Genomic DNA, 6,330 nt, shown 5'->3' with positions numbered 1-6,330 from the left:
ACATTCTAGAATGTTCCCAAAAGCGGCAATTAACCACACTGTTCCATGGGCCAGGCCGTTAGAAGTAGCAGCCCCCCACCTGAGCTCTCGCTATGAATAAAGAGCTATCACCAGATAGGATATACCCCAAAAAAACCAGATAGGATATGGCTAAAACTTGCGTGTCTCAAATGTTTTTGTTGGATATTTATGCGAAATATTTTATTTTTGAGCCCGTCAAAAAATATTTTATTTTATTTTTGAGAGACATATATCATTTAAGGACGCGTCTACACAGCAGCCGGCTGCTCCCTGGCGTTTCGGAGCAGCCGGCCAAAATACAAAAAGTTTGATATGTAATCCATAAAAAGAAATTTCTTGTCCTTTTTGTCCTTTATATTGATTAGATTTTTTTCCATCTGGTCCTTTTTTCATGACATATTAAATGCCCGAAACAGTTATCTTCTAGATGTAGAGTGCATGTGCATTTAATTTATGGTTTTAAATTTTTAAAAAACAATAACTTTCAAATTGCGCATCAAAATTAAGATTCGTTTTCACTACTGGAACCATCGCGGCGTGCTCTTCGAAACTAAATCCCACGTGAGTATATTTCGACGAATTTTTTTTGTGCAATTTTGTCCCCTTTTGTGCAACTGACTAACCGTTGTTGTGTAACTACCTGACAGGGATGTGCAACTTTTCTCGTACACTGTAGACGTGCAGTTTTTCTCTATGGTGCCTCCACCTTCAAACTGCCTCCTTCCAGAGATGTGCAACATCGTTTGTTGCCTAGGCCATGCAGTTTTCACTAGTGGCACCACCCCATACTACTCTCTAACAGTGAAATGTGCATTTTCGCTGTGCCCTAGCCAACTGCCTAGTAGTCGTCGTGTGTGGGCAGCCCCCACAACCGTGTTCGAGGGACTATCCTATAAGGATGTCCCAACTCCACGGTCACGCATGTGCGACTATGCACACAAGAGTGTGCAACTCCGTGGTCGGACGTGAGCATCTCCCACAGTAGTTCATGTGCGACTATGCAGACGAGATTGTGCAACTGTGTGACCATGCATGTGCGACTATGCCGATGAGAGTGTGCAACTCTGTGGTCGGACATGACCACGTCCCACAAAAACTTATGTGCAACTATGCGGACGAGGTTGTGCAATTCCATGGCCATGTATGTGCGACTGTGCCGACGAGAGTGTGCAACTCCGCGACCATGCGTGAGCACCTCTCATGGCAATTCATGTGTGACTATGCAGATGAGATTGTGCAACTCCGTGTCCATAGATGTGCGACTGCGCCGATGAGAGTGTGCAACTCCACGACCATGCGTGATCACCTCCCACGATAATTTATGTGCGACTATGCGAACGAGATTGTGTAACTCTGAGGCCATGCATGTGCGACCATGCCGATGAGAATGTGCAACTCCGCGGCCGGGCATGAGCACCTCCCACAACAACTCATGTGCGACTATGCGGACGAGATTGTGCAACTCTGTGGCCATGCATATGCGATTGTGCCGATGAGAGTGTGCAACTCCGCGGCCATGCATGAGCACCTCCCACGATAATTTATGTGCGACTGTGCCGACGAGAGTGTGCAACTCCGCGACCATGCGTGAGCACCTCTCATGGCAATTCATGTGTGACTATGCGGATGAGATTGTGCAACTCCGTGTCCATAGATGTGCGACTGCGCCGATGAGAGTGTGCAACTCCACGACCATGCGTGATCACCTCCCACGATAATTTATGTGCGACTATGCGCACGAGATTGTGCAACTCTGTGTCCATGCATGTGCGACTATACCGACGAGAGTGTGCAACTCCGCGGCCGGGCATGAGCACCTCCCACGACAATTCATGTGCGACTATGCGGACGAGATCGTGCAACTCTGTGACCATGCATGTGCGACTGTGCCGATGAGAGTGTGCAACTCCGCGGCCATGCATGAGCACCTCCCACGATAATTTATGTGCGACTATGCGGACGAGATTGTACAACTCTGTGTTTATGCATGAGCATCTCCCACGATAATTCATGTGCGACTATGCGGACGAGATTTTGCAACTCTGTGTCCATGTATGTGCAACTATCCCGACGAGAGTGTGCAATCCCGCGGCCATGCGTGAGCACCTCCCACGATAATTTATGTACTATGCGCACGAGATTGTGCAACTCTGTGTCCATGCATGTGCGACTATACCGACGAGAGTGTGCAACTCCGCGGCCGGGCATGAGCACCTCCCACGACAATTCATGTGCGACTATGCGGACGAGATCGTGCAACTCTGTGACCATGCATGTGCAACTGTGCCGACAAAAGTGTGCAACTCCGCGGCCATGCATGAGCATCTCCCCACGACAATTCATGTGCGACTATGCGGACAAGATTGTACAACTCTCTGTACATGCGTGTGTGACTATGCCGGCAAGAGTGTGCAACTCCGCGTCCGGGCGTGAGAACCTCCCACGATAATTCATGTGCTACTATGTGGGCCAGATTGTGCAACTCTGTTGCCATGCATGTGCGACTGGGCCGACGAAAGTGTGCAACTTCGCGGCGGGGCATGAGAACGCCCCACGATAATTCATATGCGATTATACGGATCAGATTGTGCAACTATATGGTTATGCATGTGCCAAATAAAATTACTATGTATGCAACTACAACTACTGTGAGTATCAACTAGCCATCCAGGAAGAGTCTAGATGCACGAACACACAGCCGCGTGCAGACCACCGCGATGCATTCATCCGTGCTCCCTTCTTCTTGTCCTTGCCACGTGCTCCCTTCTTCCCGTCCACAACAACGATGCATGCACATCACAGCGCGTCTCCACCCCAGCCATGACAGATCTGGCCGCTCTGCCCTTCTCATTCACTCCCAGCCTACTGGATCGATGGATTCGAAGGGAGGCGACCACCTACCTGCAGGTCCCCATGGTGCTCTACATTTGTACTGCTACATAGAAATAAAATGGAGTGAGAAAGAAGATGTGGCTGCAGGAAGAAAAGAGCGAGAAGAGAATCTGAATTTGCTTTCCAGTGATTGACCAACCCCAGTTTCCCCCTTATTTGTCCCGTTCCTCCCCTTACATGTGTTATTCCCTGAGCTGCTGCTGCCTGATGAGAGGGAGTGCCTGCGGCAGCGGAACAAAGAGACGTCCTCATGGGGGACGGGGCCGATTGTGAGCGCCGGGGCCACGTCAATGGAGCTGTCGCGGTCGGGGAGGGGCCCTCTGATCCCGGAAGGCCGAGGCGGAGCGTGAGACAGGCCCCACATCGTCACAAAGATTTGGGGAGGACGAGCAGCAGCAGGACGAAGCGAGACTGGGTGCGGCAGCGGAGAATTCGATATAGTCGGGCGAGGTGGGGAAGAGGAGGACGAGGAGGTGAGGGCCTCGACAAGATGGCACCTGACGCACGCATGCGGCAATCGGGCGTGATCGTGCGGCTAGAAATCGGCCGCCCGCGATGCCGAAATAGTGCGTAAGCACTTTTTAGAATTTAAGATCATTTAATATCAATTTTCACACGAGGCGCTTCTTTGAGAAATCGTACACAACACATTGTTTTTATTTACAGCCACGTCTGCATCTTTTTTCTTTCGGATCACGTTTGCATCTTTTTGAGAAGATAACAATACTAACTTGCGCAAATGACCAATGGTGGCCGGCCTCCAGCGAGCTCGTTTAAAAAAACATATCCATAGTGCAAAGAAAATTGTAAATTTTTGTACATGCAGAAATACATGTTTATCACGTCCAAGAAAAGTTGAACATTGTACTTTCACATGTGGCATACAAAAAAGACAAATATGTATTTTTAAAATGGGCTGACTTTTCGTTTTGTTGGGCCAGAATTTGCATTTTTTGTACAGCATACAAATCACAATATTTTCAAACCATTTTTTACACGTTCGTGCGGAAATCTCATAAGTTTCCATGGGAAAAGATCAACTTTTTTTTTGAAACTTTTAAATATGATTTTCGCTTTTTTTAAAGGGGCTCCTGGAGCCCGGCCTCCAAAAATTCGCACTCCTACTAACTTGTGCCCAATGGGTCTGAATAGCCCCCACACAGACTAAAAGACACGCCGCATACATACATGACATAAACTTATGATACATCATGATGAATGCATTTTACATTCATTTCCATCATTGTTTAGACCTGGTAATCCTGGATATTCCGAGAGAATCAATCTGATATCCAGATAAGGATTTGTGGCTCATGGGTGCCACACATACTTATATGAATATAGTATTAAAAGCAAATACCAGGAAATTTTAAAAAATTCTGAAATTTTGGGATATCAAACATGGGTGCCCATTCTACTCGCATGTTTAGCTTCGTTAGGAATGGGTGTATGTGGTACTCTCGGTAACTTAATTAATTTCATAGTTATATGTGATCTGGGCTAGGCTTCTCCCTCTCAACCCAATTCCGATGGCATTGTACTTAGGGATCTGATCCAAGGTGCAGACCCTGCCCTGCCCCTGCTTTATGCAAAGAAAAAGGAAAAAAGAGGAAGAAGCAAAGCAGAAAAAATTTCCATCTTTGTTCTTTACTTTGATGCAGCCCCAAGCAAAGAATGGCAAAAGCAAAGCCAAGCACAGGTCACAGGCCACAAGCAAAGAATTGGCTTGCTTTTTTAAGAGCCTTGCCAGCAATCGAAGTTTTGACATGGACTTGTATCCCAGAAGTTAAAGATGCACTGGTATTCAGGGGAGGCCCCAACAGTAAACTTCGTCTGTACAAGTGAGAGATGAGGAGGATACATAGAGGCAGAGCTGATCCAAGCCAATTGCAATCTTTGGGGCTGAGAGGATTAACATGTTGTATACGTTGTGGAATAGTAGTATGTTGTTATCAGAGAGAACCTGACTGACTTGTATCATCATCATCATGTATACCTGCTTTCGCCCCCTCATTTTTTATCCTCTGTGGATTGACATGTACATTGAGCAGTAGGTATAAGCATACCTGACAGTAGCTTGCTCTAGCCTATTCTGGTTGCATCTCTAGAGTGATGGCATAAATAGGAATAGAACGTTGAGGTTAGTCTTGTGAAACTAATGTTGCAGTTGTTCTTTGTTGTAGACTCGGCATATTTTATTTCTTTGGGAATTTTGTTGTTCCGGCATCTCAATAAGAACATGTCTATTTGTCTACTAGCACATATACCCGTGCGTTGCAACGGGAAAAATTGATGTTTTGTTTTCAAGCATAATGTCTTGTAGCACCGGATTCACTGTGAAGAACATGCTGCAATGCATCATCCTTTCACAAAATGAACATAAAAAATAGGATGCAATTTATTAGCATCCATATTTTCTTTGCGGCATAACCTTCCACTAATTCCGATTAAGTATAATCCTTCCTTTAGTTACAATGACGTCCTCACCCATTTTAGTCGGGAATCAAATCCTTCCTTTTCTAATTTAGTATCCCTTAGCCACATCCATTTAAATATCCTATTTAAGCCCACAATCCTTCCTTTAGTTAGCTCACTCGCTTAATTAGCTCGCCCTAAACGTGAGGGCTGCTCTCCTTTGTTTTAACCATTCGTTGGTTGATTCCTGAGACCGCTTGTATATTTACTGGTGGTAACCATTGTAAAAGAGCGAGGTGGAATTAGTAAACGTGAAAGATGCATAGCTCGCTGGTTGTTACATCAAAGAGCTAGACATGAGGTACTGTGTTTAATTCCCACAATGTTGATTTGTTTTGATCCAATTATTTTTCGTGGTCTCTATGTAAGCCCATAGAAGGCCCCGTGTGTACGACAGTACGAGCGAACCAAACCAAACCAAGAATACCTATTCCCTTTAATAGTAGGTATAGATATAGATATTGATATAGATATAAATAAATGAGTTGTTTCTGGCGGCAGCATTTTCCTTTTCTTTCTTGTGAGCTATAAATAAATGTGAAATATTATCAACCTAAGCACCACACTTATTTACTCCTATGTCAGAGATTAACCGACAGACAAATGGGTACCATACTGTCTGATGTGCTACAATTTAGTTCCAATCGAACAGCTTGCATACCTTTTTTTAGAACAAAGGCTCAAGGGGAGCCCGGCTTTGAATTAATGAAGTCATCAACCGGCCAGGATTACACAAGGCCACCAAGCAATAGCGACCGAAAGATACAATGGAGCTTAGTGAACAGCTAACAATACAACACACACTACAACAAAAAGAAAAATACATGAAGAGCCCTGCTAGTAGTGTCGAAGCCTACTGCACATAGTCAGCAGAGAGAGGAGCAACAGAGAAGCCTCGATGATCAGCCGATAGCCAGAGAAAGGTGTGAACTGTCTGAAACC

Source organism: Triticum urartu, chromosome 2 (genome assembly GCF_003073215.2).
Source record: "Triticum urartu cultivar G1812 chromosome 2, Tu2.1, whole genome shotgun sequence".
NCBI lineage: Eukaryota > Viridiplantae > Streptophyta > Magnoliopsida > Poales > Poaceae > Triticum > Triticum urartu.
Note: the sequence above shows the minus strand (reverse complement) of the source record.